The following is a 15,697-nucleotide window of genomic DNA, read 5'->3' as shown; positions in this document are numbered from 1 at the left end:
TTAGATATGGGGAATCAGAGGTGGGGAATCAGAGGTGGTGAATCAGAGATGGGGAATCACAGGCGGGGAATCAGAGGCAGGGAATAGAACGCGGGGAATCAGAGGCAGGGAATCAGAGTTGGGGCATCAGAGGTTGGGAATTAGATATGGGGAAACAGAGGCGGGGAATCAGAGGCAGGGAAACAGAGGCGGGGAATCAGATATGGGGAATCAGAGGTGGGGAATCAGAGGTTGGGAATCAGAGGCAGGGAATCAGAGGCTTGGAATCAGATGCAGGGAATCAGATGCGGGGAATCAGAGGCGGGGAATCAGAGCTGGGGAATCAGAGGCGGGGAATCAGAGTTGGGGAATCAGAGGCGGGGAATCAGATATGGGGAATCAGAGGCGGGGAATCAGAGGCGGGGAAACAGAGGGGGGGAATCAGATATGGGGAATCAGAGGTGGGGAATCAGGGGCGGGGTATCAGTGGCAGGGAATCAGAGGCGGGAAATCAGAGGCCGGGAATCAGAGGCGATGAATCAGGGGCGGGGAATCAGAGGCAGGGAATCGGATGTGCGGAATCAGAGATGGGGAATCAGAGGCGGGGACTTAGATATGGGGAAACAGAGGCGGGGAATCAGAGGCGGGGAATCAGATATGGGGAATCAGAGCTGGGGAATCAGAGGCGGGGTATTAGAGTTGGGGAATCAGAGGCGGGGAATCAGATATTGGGAAACAGAGGTAGGGAATCAGAGGCGGGGAAACAGAGGCAGGGAATCAGATATGGTGAATCAGAGGCGGGGAATCAGAGGTGGGGAATCATAGGCAGGGAATCGGATGTGCGGAATCAGAGATGGGGAATCAGAGGCCGGGAATCAGAGGTGGTGAATCAGAGATGGGGAATCAGAGGCGGGGAATCAGAGGCAGGGTATCAGACGCGGGGAATCAGAGGTGGGCAATCAGAGGCGGGGAATCAGACATGGGGAATCAGAGGCGGGGAATCAGAGGCGGGGAAACAGAGGCGGGGAATCAGATATGGGGAATCAGAGGTGGGGCATCAGAGGTTGTGAATCACAGATGGGGAATCAGAGGCGGGGAATCAGAGGCAGGGAATCAGATGCGGGGAATCAGAGGCGGGGATTCAGAGCTGGGGAATCAGAAGCGGGGAATCAGAGTTGGGGAATCAGAGCTGGGGAATCAGAGGCGGGGAATCAGAGTTGGGGAAACAGAGGCGGGGAATCAGAGGCGGGAAAACAGAGGCGGGGAATTAGATATGGGGAATCAGAGGTGGGGAATCAGAGGTGGTGAATCAGAGATGGGGAATCACAGGCGGGGAATCAGAGGCAGGGAATAGAACGCGGGGAATCAGAGGCAGGGAATCAGAGTTGGGGCATCAGAGGATCGGAATTAGATATGGGGAAACAGAGGCGGGGAATCAGAGGTGGGGAATCAGGGGCGGGGTATCAGTGGCAGGGAATCAGAGGCGGGAAATCAGAGGCCGGGAATCAGAGGCGGTGAATCAGAGGCGGGGAATCAGAGGCAGGGAATCGGATGTGCGGAATCAGAGATGGGGAATCAGAGGTGGGGAATCAGAGGCGGTGAATCAGACATGGGTAATCAGAGGCGGGGAATCAGAGGCAGGAAATCAGACACGGGGAATCAGAGGCGGGGAATCAGAGCTGGGGAATTAGATGCAGGGAATCAGAGTTGGGGATTCAGAGGCGGGGAATCAGATATGGGGAAACAGTGGCGGGGAATCAGAGGCGGGGAAACAGAGGCGGGGAATCAGATATGGGGAATCAGAGGTGGGGAATCAGAGGTTGGGAATCACAGGCAGGGAATCAGAGGCTGGGAATCAGATGCAGGGAATCAGATGCGGGGAATCAGAGGCGGGGAATCAGAGCTGGGGAATCAGAGGTGGGGAATCAGAGTTGGGGAATCAGAGGCGGGGACTTAGATATGGGGAAACAGAGGCGGGGAATCAGAGGCGGGGAATCAGATATGGGGAATCAGAGGCAGGGAATTAGATGTGCGGAATCAGAGATGGGGAATCAGAGGTGGGGAATCAGAATCAGAAGCAGGGAATCAGAGGCAGGGAATCAGAGTTGGGGATTCAGAGGCGGGGAATCAGATATGGGGAAACAGAGGTGGGGAATCAGAGGCGAGAAAACAGAGGCGGGGAATTAGATATGGGGAATCAGAGGTGGGGAATCAGAGGTGGTGAATCAGAGATGGGGAATCACAGGCGGGGAATCAGAGGCAGGGAATAGAACGCGGGGAATCAGAGGCAGGGAATCAGAGTTGGGGCATCAGAGGTTGGGAATTAGATATGGGGAAACAGAGGCGGGGAATCAGAGGCAGGGAAACAGAGGCGGGGAATCAGATATGGGGAATCAGAGGTGGGGAATCAGAGGTTGGGAATCAGAGGCAGGGAATCAGAGGCTTGGAATCAGATGCAGGGAATCAGATGCGGGGAATCAGAGGCGGGGAATCAGAGCTGGGGAATCAGAGGCGGGGAATCAGAGTTGGGGAATCAGAGGCGGGGAATCAGATATGGGGAATCAGAGGCGGGGAATCAGAGGCGGGGAAACAGAGGGGGGGAATCAGATATGGGGAATCAGAGGTGGGGAATCAGGGGCGGGGTATCAGTGGCAGGGAATCAGAGGCGGGAAATCAGAGGCCGGGAATCAGAGGCGATGAATCAGGGGCGGGGAATCAGAGGCAGGGAATCGGATGTGCGGAATCAGAGATGGGGAATCAGAGGCGGGGACTTAGATATGGGGAAACAGAGGCGGGGAATCAGAGGCGGGGAATCAGATATGGGGAATCAGAGCTGGGGAATCAGAGGCGGGGTATTAGAGTTGGGGAATCAGAGGCGGGGAATCAGATATTGGGAAACAGAGGTAGGGAATCAGAGGCGGGGAAACAGAGGCAGGGAATCAGATATGGTGAATCAGAGGCGGGGAATCAGAGGTGGGGAATCATAGGCAGGGAATCGGATGTGCGGAATCAGAGATGGGGAATCAGAGGCCGGGAATCAGAGGTGGTGAATCAGAGATGGGGAATCAGAGGCGGGGAATCAGAGGCAGGGTATCAGACGCGGGGAATCAGAGGTGGGCAATCAGAGGCGGGGAATCAGACATGGGGAATCAGAGGCGGGGAATCAGAGGCGGGGAAACAGAGGCGGGGAATCAGATATGGGGAATCAGAGGTGGGGCATCAGAGGTTGTGAATCACAGATGGGGAATCAGAGGCGGGGAATCAGAGGCAGGGAATCAGATGCGGGGAATCAGAGGCGGGGATTCAGAGCTGGGGAATCAGAAGCGGGGAATCAGAGTTGGGGAATCAGAGCTGGGGAATCAGAGGCGGGGAATCAGAGTTGGGGAAACAGAGGCGGGGAATCAGAGGCGGGAAAACAGAGGCGGGGAATTAGATATGGGGAATCAGAGGTGGGGAATCAGAGGTGGTGAATCAGAGATGGGGAATCACAGGCGGGGAATCAGAGGCAGGGAATAGAACGCGGGGAATCAGAGGCAGGGAATCAGAGTTGGGGCATCAGAGGATCGGAATTAGATATGGGGAAACAGAGGCGGGGAATCAGAGGTGGGGAATCAGGGGCGGGGTATCAGTGGCAGGGAATCAGAGGCGGGAAATCAGAGGCCGGGAATCAGAGGCGGTGAATCAGAGGCGGGGAATCAGAGGCAGGGAATCGGATGTGCGGAATCAGAGATGGGGAATCAGAGGTGGGGAATCAGAGGCGGTGAATCAGACATGGGTAATCAGAGGCGGGGAATCAGAGGCAGGAAATCAGACACGGGGAATCAGAGGCGGGGAATCAGAGCTGGGGAATTAGATGCAGGGAATCAGAGTTGGGGATTCAGAGGCGGGGAATCAGATATGGGGAAACAGTGGCGGGGAATCAGAGGCGGGGAAACAGAGGCGGGGAATCAGATATGGGGAATCAGAGGTGGGGAATCAGAGGTTGGGAATCACAGGCAGGGAATCAGAGGCTGGGAATCAGATGCAGGGAATCAGATGCGGGGAATCAGAGGCGGGGAATCAGAGCTGGGGAATCAGAGGTGGGGAATCAGAGTTGGGGAATCAGAGGCGGGGACTTAGATATGGGGAAACAGAGGCGGGGAATCAGAGGCGGGGAATCAGATATGGGGAATCAGAGGTGGGGAATCAGAGGCAGGGAATCAGATGTGCGGAATCAGAGATGGGGAATCAGAGGCAGGGAATCAGAATCAGAAGCAGGGAATAAGACGCGGGGAATCAGAGGCGGGGAATCAGAGCTGGGGAATCAGAGGCAGTGATTCAGAGGCGGGGAATCAGAGGCAGGGAATCGGATGTGCCAAATCAGAGATGGGGAATCAGAGGTGGGGAATCAGAGGCGGTGAATTAGACATGGGTAATAAGAGGTGGGGAATCAGAGGCAGGAAATCAGACACGGGGAATCAGAGGCGGGGAATCAGAGCTGGGAAATTAGAGGCAGGGAATCAGAGTTGGGGATTCAGAGGCGGGGAATCAGATATGGGGAAACAGAGGCGGGGAATCAGAGGCGGGCAAATAGAGGCGGGGATCAGATATGGGGAAACAGAGGAGGGGAATCAGAGGCGGGGAAACAGAGGCGGGGAATCAGATATGGGGAATCAGAGGTGGGGAATCAGAGGTTGGGAATCAGAGGCAGGGAATCAGAGGCTGGGAATCAGATGCATGGAATCAGATGCGGGGAATCAGAGGCGGGGAATCAGAGCTGGGGAATCAGAGGTGGGGAATCAAAGTTGGGGAATCAGAGTCGGGGACTTAGATATGGGGAAACAGAGGCGGGGAATCAGAGGTGGGGAACAGAAGGCGGGGAATCAGATATGGGGAATCAGAGATGGGGAATCAGAGGCAGGGAATTAGATGTGCGGAATCAGAGATGGGGAATCAGAGGTGGGGAATCAGAATCAGAAGCAGGGAATCAGAGGCAGGAAATCAGAGTTGGGGATTCAGAGGCGGGGAATCAGATATGGGGAAACAGAGGTGGGGAATCAGAGGCGGGAAAACAGAGGCGGGGAATTAGATATGGGGAATCAGAGGTGGGGAATCAGAGGTGGTGAATCAGAGATGGGGAATCACAGGCGGGGAATCAGAGGCGGGGAATAGAACGCGGGGAATCAGAGGCAGGGAATCAGAGTTGGGGCATCAGAGGTTGGGAATTAGATATGGGGAAACAGAGGCGGGGAATCAGAGGCGGGGAAACAGAGGCGGGGAATCAGATATGGGGAATCAGAGGTGGGGAATCAGAGGTTGGGAATCAGAGGCAGGGAATCAGAGGATTGGAATCAGATGCAGGGAATCAGATGCGGGGAATCAGAGGCGGGGAATCAGAGCTGGGGAATCAGAGGCGGGGAATCAGAGTTGGGGAATCAGAGGCGGGGAATCAGATATGGGGAATCAGAGGCGGGGAATCAGAGGCGGGGAAACAGAGGGGGGGAATCAGATATGGGGAATCAGAGGTGGGGAATCAGGGGCGGGGTATCAGTGGCAGGGAATCAGAGGCGGGAAATCAGAGGCCGGGAATCAGAGGCGGTGAATCAGGGGCGGGGAATCAGAGGCAGGCAATCGGATGTGCGGAATCAGAGATGGGGAATCAGAGGTGGGGAATCAGAATCAGAAGCAGGGAATCAGAGGCCGGGAATTAGAGGCCGGAATCAGATGCCGGGAATAAGAGGCCGGGAATCAGAGGTTGGGAATCAGAGTCCGGGAATCAGAGATGGGGAATCAGAGGCGGGGAATGAGATATGGGGAATCAGAGGCAGGGAATCAGAGGCGGGGAAACAGAGGCGAGGAATCAGATATGGGGATTCAGAGGTGGCGAATCAAAGGCGGTGAATCAGAGGCGGGGAATCAGAGCTGGGGAATCAGAGGCGGGGAATCAGAGTTAGGGAATCAGAGGCGGGGAATCAGAGCTGGGGAATCAGAGTCGGGGAATCAGAGGCAGGGAATCACATGTGCAGAATCAGAGATGGGGAATCAGAGGTGGGGAATCAGAGGCGGTGAATCAGAGATGGGGAATCAGAGGCGGTGAATCAGAGGCAGGAAATCAGACACGGGGATTCAGAGGCTGGGAATCAGACGGGGGGAATCAAAGGCGGGGAATCAGAGCTGGGGAATCAGAGGCAGGGAATCAGAGTTGGGGATTCAGAGGCGGGGAATCAGATATGGGGAAACAGAGGCGGGGAATCAGAGGCGGGAAAACAGAGGTGGGGAATTAGATATGGGGAATCAGATGTGGGGAATCAGAGGTGGTGAATCAGAGATGGGGAATCACAGGCGGGGAATCAGAGGCAGGGAATAGAACGCGGGGAATCAGAGGCAGGGAATCAGAGTTGGGGCATCAGAGGTTGGGAATTAGATATGGGGAAACAGAGGCGGGGAATCAGAGGTGGGGAAACAGAGGCGGGGAATCAGATATGGGGAATCAGAGGTGGGGAATCAGAGGCAGGGAATCAGATGTGCGGAATCAGAGATGGGGAATCAGAGGCAGGGAATCAGAATCAGAAGCGGGGCATCAGAGGCCGGGAATCAGAGGCCGGGAATCAGATGCTGGGAATAAGAGGCCGGGAATCAGAGGTGGGGAATCAGAGTCCGGGAATCAGAGATGGGGATTCAGAGGCGGGGAATCAGATATGGGGAATGGAGGTGGGGAATCAGAGGCGTTGAAACAGAGATGGGGAATCAGGGCAGGGAATCTGAGGCAGGGAATCAAACACGGGGAATCAGAGCTGGGGAATCAGAGGCGGGTAATTAGAGTTGGGGAATCAGAGGAGGGGAATCAGAGGCCGGGAAACAGAGGCGGGGAATCAGATATGGGGAATCAGAGGTGGGGAATCAGATGTTGGGAATCAGAGGCAGGGAACCAGAGGCGGGGAAACAGAGGCGGGGAATAAGATATGGGGAATCAGAGGTGGGCAATCAGAGGTTGGGAATCAGAGGCAGGGAATCAGAGGCTTGGAATCAGATGCAGGGAATCAGATGCGGGGAATCAGAGGCGGGGAATCAGAGCTGGGGAATCAGAGGCGGGGAATCAGAGTTGGGGAATCAGAGGCGGGGAATCAGATATGGGGAATCAGAGGCGGGGAATCAGAGGCGGGTAAACAGAGGCGGGGAATCAGATATGGGGAATCAGAGGTGGGGAATCAGGGGCGGGGTATCAGTGGCAGGGAATCAGATGCGGGAAATCAGAGGCCGGGAATCAGAGGCGGTGAATCAGGGGCGGGGAATCAGAGGCAGGGAATCGGATGTGCGGAATCAGAAATGGGGAATCAGAGGTGGGGAATCAGAATCAGAAGCAGGGAATCAGAGGCCGGGAATTAGAGGCCGGAATCAGGTGCCGGGAATAAGAGGCCGGGAATCAGAGGTTGGGAATCAGAGTCCGGGAATCAGAGATGGGGAATCAGAGGCGGGGAATGAGATATGGGGAATCAGAGGAAGGGAATCAGAGGCGGGGAAACAGAGGCGAGGAATCAGATATGGGGATTCAGAGGTGGCGAATCATATGCGGTGAATCAGAGGCGGGGAATCAGAGCTGGGGAATAAGAGGCGGGGAATCAGAGTTGGGGAATCAGAGGCGGGGAATCAGAGCTGGGGAATCAGAGTCGGGGAATCAGAGGCAGGGAATCAGATGTGCGGAATCAGAGATGGGGAATCAGAGGTGGGGAATCAGAGGCGGTGAATCAGAGATGGGGAATCAGAGGCGGTGAATCAGAGGCAGGAAATCAGACACGGGGATTCAGAGGCTGGGAATCAGACGGGGGGAATCAAAGGCGGGGAATCAGAGCTGGGGAATCAGAGGCAGGGAATCAGAGTTGGGGATTCAGAGGCTGGGAATCAGATATGGGGAAACAGAGGCGGGGAATCAGAGGCGGGAAAACAGAGGCGGGGAATTAGATATGGGGAATCAGAGGTGGGGAATCAGAGGTGGTGAATCAGAGATGGGGAATCACAGGCGGGGAATCAGAGGCAGGGAATAGAACGCGGGGAATCAGAGGCAGGGAATCAGAGTTGGGGCATCAGAGGATCGGAATTAGATATGGGGAAACAGAGGCGGGGAATCAGAGGTGGGGAATCAGGGGCGGGGTATCAGTGGCAGGGAATCAGAGGCGGGAAATCAGAGGCCGGGAATCAGAGGCGGTGAATCAGAGGCGGGGAATCAGAGGCAGGGAATCGGATGTGCGGAATCAGAGATGGGGAATCAGAGGTGGGGAATCAGAGGCGGTGAATCAGACATGGGTAATCAGAGGCGGGGAATCAGAGGCAGGAAATCAGACACGGGGAATCAGAGGCGGGGAATCAGAGCTGGGGAATTAGATGCAGGGAATCAGAGTTGGGGATTCAGAGGCGGGGAATCAGATATGGGGAAACAGTGGCGGGGAATCAGAGGCGGGGAAACAGAGGCGGGGAATCAGATATGGGGAATCAGAGGTGGGGAATCAGAGGTTGGGAATCACAGGCAGGGAATCAGAGGCTGGGAATCAGATGCAGGGAATCAGATGCGGGGAATCAGAGGCGGGGAATCAGAGCTGGGGAATCAGAGGTGGGGAATCAGAGTTGGGGAATCAGAGGCGGGGACTTAGATATGGGGAAACAGAGGCGGGGAATCAGAGGCGGGGAATCAGATATGGGGAATCAGAGGTGGGGAATCAGAGGCAGGGAATCAGATGTGCGGAATCAGAGATGGGGAATCAGAGGCAGGGAATCAGAATCAGAAGCAGGGAATAAGACGCGGGGAATCAGAGGCGGGGAATCAGAGCTGGGGAATCAGAGGCAGTGATTCAGAGGCGGGGAATCAGAGGCAGGGAATCGGATGTGCCAAATCAGAGATGGGGAATCAGAGGTGGGGAATCAGAGGCGGTGAATTAGACATGGGTAATCAGAGGTGGGGAATCAGAGGCAGGAAATCAGACACGGTGAATCAGAGGCGGGGAATCAGAGCTGGGAAATTAGAGGCAGGGAATCAGAGTTGGGGATTCAGAGGCGGGGAATCAGATATGGGGAAACAGAGGCGGGGAATCAGAGGCGGGCAAATAGAGGCGGGGATCAGATATGGGGAAACAGAGGAGGGGAATCAGAGGCTGGGAAACAGAGGCGGGGAATCAGATATGGGGAATCAGAGGTGGGGAATCAGAGGTTGGGAATCAGAGGCAGGGAATCAGAGGCTGGGAATCAGATGCATGGAATCAGATGCGGGGAATCAGAGGCGGGGAATCAGAGCTGGGGAATCAGAGGTGGGGAATCAAAGTTGGGGAATCAGAGTCGGGGACTTAGATATGGGGAAACAGAGGTGGGGAATCAGAGGTGGGGAACAGAAGGCGGGGAATCAGATATGGGGAATCAGAGATGGGGAATCAGAGGCAGGGAATTAGATGTGCGGAATCAGAGATGGGGAATCAGAGGTGGGGAATCAGAATCAGAAGCAGGGAATCAGAGGCAGGGAATCAGAGTTGGGGATTCAGAGGCGGGGAATCAGATATGGGGAAACAGAGGTGGGGAATCAGAGGCGGGAAAACAGAGGCGGGGAATTAGATATGGGGAATCAGAGGTGGGGAATCAGAGGTGGTGAATCAGAGATGGGGAATCACAGGCGGGGAATCAGAGGCAGGGAATAGAACGCGGGGAATCAGAGGCAGGGAATCAGAGTTGGGGCATCAGAGGTTGGGAATTAGATATGGGGAAACAGAGGCGGGGAATCAGAGGCAGGGAAACAGAGGCGGGGAATCAGATATGGGGAATCAGAGGTGGGGAATCAGAGGTTGGGAATCAGAGGCAGGGAATCAGAGGCTTGGAATCAGATGCAGGGAATCAGATGCGGGGAATCAGAGGCGGGGAATCAGAGCTGGGGAATCAGAGGCGGGGAATCAGAGTTGGGGAATCAGAGGCGGGGAATCAGATATGGGGAATCAGAGGCGGGGAATCAGAGGCGGGGAAACAGAGGGGGGGAATCAGATATGGGGAATCAGAGGTGGGGAATCAGGGGCGGGGTATCAGTGGCAGGGAATCAGAGGCGGGAAATCAGAGGCCGGGAATCAGAGGCGATGAATCAGGGGCGGGGAATCAGAGGCAGGGAATCGGATGTGCGGAATCAGAGATGGGGAATCAGAGGCGGGGACTTAGATATGGGGAAACAGAGGCGGGGAATCAGAGGCGGGGAATCAGATATGGGGAATCAGAGCTGGGGAATCAGAGGCGGGGTATTAGAGTTGGGGAATCAGAGGCGGGGAATCAGATATTGGGAAACAGAGGTAGGGAATCAGAGGCGGGGAAACAGAGGCAGGGAATCAGATATGGTGAATCAGAGGCGGGGAATCAGAGGTGGGGAATCATAGGCAGGGAATCGGATGTGCGGAATCAGAGATGGGGAATCAGAGGCCGGGAATCAGAGGTGGTGAATCAGAGATGGGGAATCAGAGGCGGGGAATCAGAGGCAGGGTATCAGACGCGGGGAATCAGAGGTGGGCAATCAGAGGCGGGGAATCAGACATGGGGAATCAGAGGCGGGGAATCAGAGGCGGGGAAACAGAGGCGGGGAATCAGATATGGGGAATCAGAGGTGGGGCATCAGAGGTTGTGAATCACAGATGGGGAATAAGAGGCGGGGAATCAGAGGCAGGGAATCAGATGCGGGGAATCAGAGGCGGGGATTCAGAGCTGGGGAATCAGAAGTGGGGAATCAGAGTTGGGGAATCAGAGCTGGGGAATCAGAGGCGGGGAATCAGAGTTGGGGAATCAGAGGCGGGGAATCAGAGTTGGGGAATCAGAGTCGGGGAATCAGAGGCAGGGAATCACATGTGCGGAATCAGAGATGGGGAATCAGAGGTGGTGAATCAGAGGCGGTGAATCAGAGATGGGGAATCAGAGGCGGTGAATCAGAGGCAGGAAATCAGACACGGGGAATCAGAGGCGGGGAATCAGAGCTGGGGAATTAGATGCAGGGAATCAGAGTTGGGGATTCAGAGGCGGGGAATCAGATATGGGGAAACAGTGGCGGGGAATCAGAGGCGGGGAAACAGAGGCGGGGAATCAGAGGTGGGGAATCAGGGGCGGGGTATCAGTGGCAGGGAATCAGAGGCGGGAAATCAGAGGCCGGGAATCAGAGGCGGTGAATCAGAGGCGGGGAATCAGAGGCAGGGAATCGGATGTGCGGAATCAGAGATGGGGAATCAGAGGTGGGGAATCAGAGGCGGTGAATCAGACATGGGTAATCAGAGGCGGGGAATCAGAGGCAGGAAATCAGACACGGGGAATCAGAGGCGGGGAATCAGAGCTGGGGAATTAGATGCAGGGAATCAGAGTTGGGGATTCAGAGGCGGGGAATCAGATATGGGGAAACAGTGGCGGGGAATCAGAGGCGGGGAAACAGAGGCGGGGAATCAGATATGGGGAATCAGAGGTGGGGAATCAGAGGTTGGGAATCACAGGCAGGGAATCAGAGGCTGGGAATCAGATGCAGGGAATCAGATGCGGGGAATCAGAGGCGGGGAATCAGAGCTGGGGAATCAGAGGTGGGGAATCAGAGTTGGGGAATCAGAGGCGGGGACTTAGATATGGGGAAACAGAGGCGGGGAATCAGAGGCGGGGAATCAGATATGGGGAATCAGAGGTGGGGAATCAGAGGCAGGGAATCAGATGTGCGGAATCAGAGATGGGGAATCAGAGGCAGGGAATCAGAATCAGAAGCAGGGAATAAGACGCGGGGAATCAGAGGTGGGGAATCAGAGCTGGGGAATCAGAGGCAGTGATTCAGAGGCGGGGAATCAGAGGCAGGGAATCGGATGTGCCAAATCAGAGATGGGGAATCAGAGGTGGGGAATCAGAGGCGGTGAATTAGACATGGGTAATCAGAGGTGGGGAATCAGAGGCAGGAAATCAGACACGGGGAATCAGAGGCGGGGAATCAGAGCTGGGAAATTAGAGGCAGGGAATCAGAGTTGGGGATTCAGAGGCGGGGAATCAGATATGGGGAAACAGAGGCGGGGAATCAGAGGCGGGCAAATAGAGGCGGGGATCAGATATGGGGAAACAGAGGAGGGGAATCAGAGGCTGGGAAACAGAGGCGGGGAATCAGATATGGGGAATCAGAGGTGGGGAATCAGAGGTTGGGAATCAGAGGCAGGGAATCAGAGGCTGGGAATCAGATGCATGGAATCAGATGCGGGGAATCAGAGGCGGGGAATCAGAGCTGGGGAATCAGAGGTGGGGAATCAAAGTTGGGGAATCAGAGTCGGGGACTTAGATATGGGGAAACAGAGGCGGGGAATCAGAGGTGGGGAACAGAAGGCGGGGAATCAGATATGGGGAATCAGAGATGGGGAATCAGAGGCAGGGAATTTGATGTGCGGAATCAGAGATGGGGAATCAGAGGTGGGGAATCAGAATCAGAAGCAGGGAATCAGAGGCAGGGAATCAGAGTTGGGGATTCAGAGGCGGGGAATCAGATATGGGGAAACAGAGGTGGGGAATCAGAGGCGGGAAAACAGAGGCGGGGAATTAGATATGGGGAATCAGAGGTGGGGAATCAGAGGTGGTGAATCAGAGATGGGGAATCACAGGCGGGGAATCAGAGGCAGGGAATAGAACGCGGGGAATCAGAGGCAGGGAATCAGAGTTGGGGCATCAGAGGTTGGGAATTAGATATGGGGAAACAGAGGCGGGGAATCAGAGGCAGGGAAACAGAGGCGGGGAATCAGATATGGGGAATCAGATGTGGGGAATCAGAGGTTGGGAATCAGAGGCAGGGAATCAGAGGCTTGGAATCAGATGCAGGGAATCAGATGCGGGGAATCAGAGGCGGGGAATCAGAGCTGGGGAATCAGAGGCGGGGAATCAGAGTTGGGGAATCAGAGGCGGGGAATCAGATATGGGGAATCAGAGGCGGGGAATCAGAGGCGGGGAAACAGAGGGGGGGAATCAGATATGGGGAATCAGAGGTGGGGAATCAAAGGGGGGTGTATCAGTGGCAGGGAATCAGAGGCGGGAAATCAGAGGCCGGGAATCAGAGGCGATGAATCAGGGGCGGGGAATCAGAGGCAGGGAATCGGATGTGCGGAATCAGAGATGGGGAATCAGAGGTGGGGAATCAGAATCAGAAGCAGGGAATCAGAGGCCGGGAATTAGAGGCCGGAATCAGATGCCGGGAATAAGAGGCCGGGAATCAGAGGTTGGGAATCAGAGTCCGGTAATCAGAGATGGGGAATCAGAGGCGGGGAATGAGATATGGGGAATCAGAGGCAGGGAATCAGAGGCGGGGAAACAGAGGCGAGGAATCAGATATGGGGATTCAGAGGTGGCGAATCAAAGGCGGTGAATCAGAGGCGGGGAATCAGAGCTGGGGAATCAGAGGCGGGGAATCAGAGTTGGGGAATCAGAGGCGGGGAATCAGAGTCGGGGAATCAGAGGCAGGGAATCACATGTGCGGAATCAGAGATGGGGAATCAGAGGTGGGGAATCAGAGGCGGTGAATCAGAGATGGGGAATCAGAGGCGGTGAATCAGAGGCAGGAAATCAGACACGGGGATTCAGAGGCTGGGAATCAGACGGGGGGAATCAAAGGCGGGGAATCAGGGGCGGGGAATCAGAGGCAGGGAATCGGATGTGCGGAATCAGAATGGGGAATCGGAGGTGGGGAATCAGAATCAGAAGCAGGGAATCAGAGGCCGGGAATTAGAGGCCGGAATCAGATGCCGGGAATAAGAGGCCGGGAATCAGAGGTTGGGAATCAGAGTCCGGGAATCAGAGATGGGGAATCAGAGGCGGGGAATGAGATATGGGGAATCAGAGGAAGGGAATCAGAGGCGGGGAAACAGAGGCGAGGAATCAGATATGGGGATTCAGAGGTGGCGAATCAAATGCGGTGAATCAGAGGCGGGGAATCAGAGCTGGGGAATCAGAGGCGGGGAATCAGAGTTGGGGAATCAGGGGCGGGGAATCAGAGATGGGGAATCAGAGTCGGGGAATCAGAGGCAGGGAATCAGATGTGCGGAATCAGAGATGGGGAATCAGAGGTGGGGAATCAGAGGCTTTGAATCAGAGATGGGGAATCAGAGGCGGTGAATCAGAGGCAGGAAATCAGACACGGGGATTCAGAGGCTGGGAATCAGACGGGGGGAATCAAAGGCAGGGAATCAGAGCTGGGGAATCAGAGGCAGGGAATCAGAGTTGGGGATTCAGAGGCGGGGAATCAGATATGGGGAAACAGAGGCGGGGAATCAGAGGCGGGAAAACAGAGGCGGGGAATTAGATATGGGGAATCAGAGGTGGGGAATCAGAGGTGGTGAATCAGAGATGGGGAATCACAGGCGGGGAATCAGAGGCAGGGAATAGAACGCGGGGAATCAGAGGCAGGGAATCAGAGTTGGGGCATCAGAGGTTCGGAATTAGATATGGGGAAACAGAGGCGGGGAATCAGAGGTGGGGAATCAGGGGCGGGGTATCAGTGGCAGGGAATCAGAGGCGGGAAATCAGAGGCCGGGAATCAGAGGCGGTGAATCAGAGGCGGGGAATCAGAGGCAGGGAATCGGATGTGCGGAATCAGAGATGGGGAATCAGAGGTGGGGAATCAGAGGCGGGGAATCAGAGTTGGGGAATCAGAGGCGGGGAATCAGAATTGGGGAATCAGAGATGGGGAATCAGAGATGGGGAATCAGAGGCGGGGAATCAGACGCGGGGAATCAGAGGTGGTGAATCAGAGATGTGGAATCAGAGGCGGGGAATCAGAGGCAGGGAATCAGACGCGGGGAATCAGAGGCGGGGAATCATAGCTGGCGAATCAGAGGTGGGGAATCAGAGGTGGGGAATCAGAGGCGGGGAATCAGATATTGGGAATCAGAGGTGGGGAATCAGAGGCGGGGAAACAGAGGCGGGGAATCAGATATGGGGAATCAGAGGTGGGGAATCAGAGTCCGGGAATCAGAGATGGGGAATCAGAGGCGGGGAATCAGAGGCCGGTAATCAGACGCGGGGAATCAGAGGCGGGGAATCAGATATGGGGAAATTAGAGGCAGGGAATCAGAGTTGGGGAAACAGAGGCGGGGAATCAGATATGGGGAAACAGAGGCGGGGAATCAGATGCGGGGAAACAGAGGCGGGGAATCAGAGGCGGGGAAACAGAGGCGGGGAATCAAACACGGGGAATCAGAGGTGGGGAATCAGAGGTTGGGAATCAGAGGCAGGGAATCAGAGGCGGGGAATCAGAGGCGGGGAATCAGAGGCAGGGAATCAGATGTGCGGAATCGGAGATGGGGAATCAGAGGCAGGGAATCAGAGGCGGGGAATCAGAGGCCGGGAATCAGATATGGGGAAACAGAGGCGGGGAATCAGAGGCGGGGAAACAGAGGCTGGGAATCAGATATGGGGAATCAGAGGTGGGGAATCAGAGGTTGGGAATCAGAGGCAGGGAATCAGAGGCTTGGAATCAGATGCAGGGAATCAGATGCGGGGAATCAGAGGCGGGGAATCAGAGCTGGGGAATCAGAGGCGGGGACTTAGATATTGGGAAACAGAGGCGGGGAATCAGAGGCGGGGAAACAGAGGCGGGGAATCAGATATGGGGAATCAGAGATGGGGAATCAGAGGCAGGGAATCAGATGTGCGGAATCAGAGATGGGGAATCAAAGGCAGGGAATCAGAATCAGAAGCAGGGAATCAGATGCCGGGAATCAGAGGCCGGAATCAG

Source organism: Narcine bancroftii, unplaced genomic scaffold (genome assembly GCF_036971445.1).
Source record: "Narcine bancroftii isolate sNarBan1 unplaced genomic scaffold, sNarBan1.hap1 Scaffold_159, whole genome shotgun sequence".
Lineage (NCBI taxonomy): Eukaryota > Metazoa > Chordata > Chondrichthyes > Torpediniformes > Narcinidae > Narcine > Narcine bancroftii.
The sequence above is the reverse complement of the archived record's forward strand: the minus strand, read 5'-3'. Positions refer to the sequence as shown.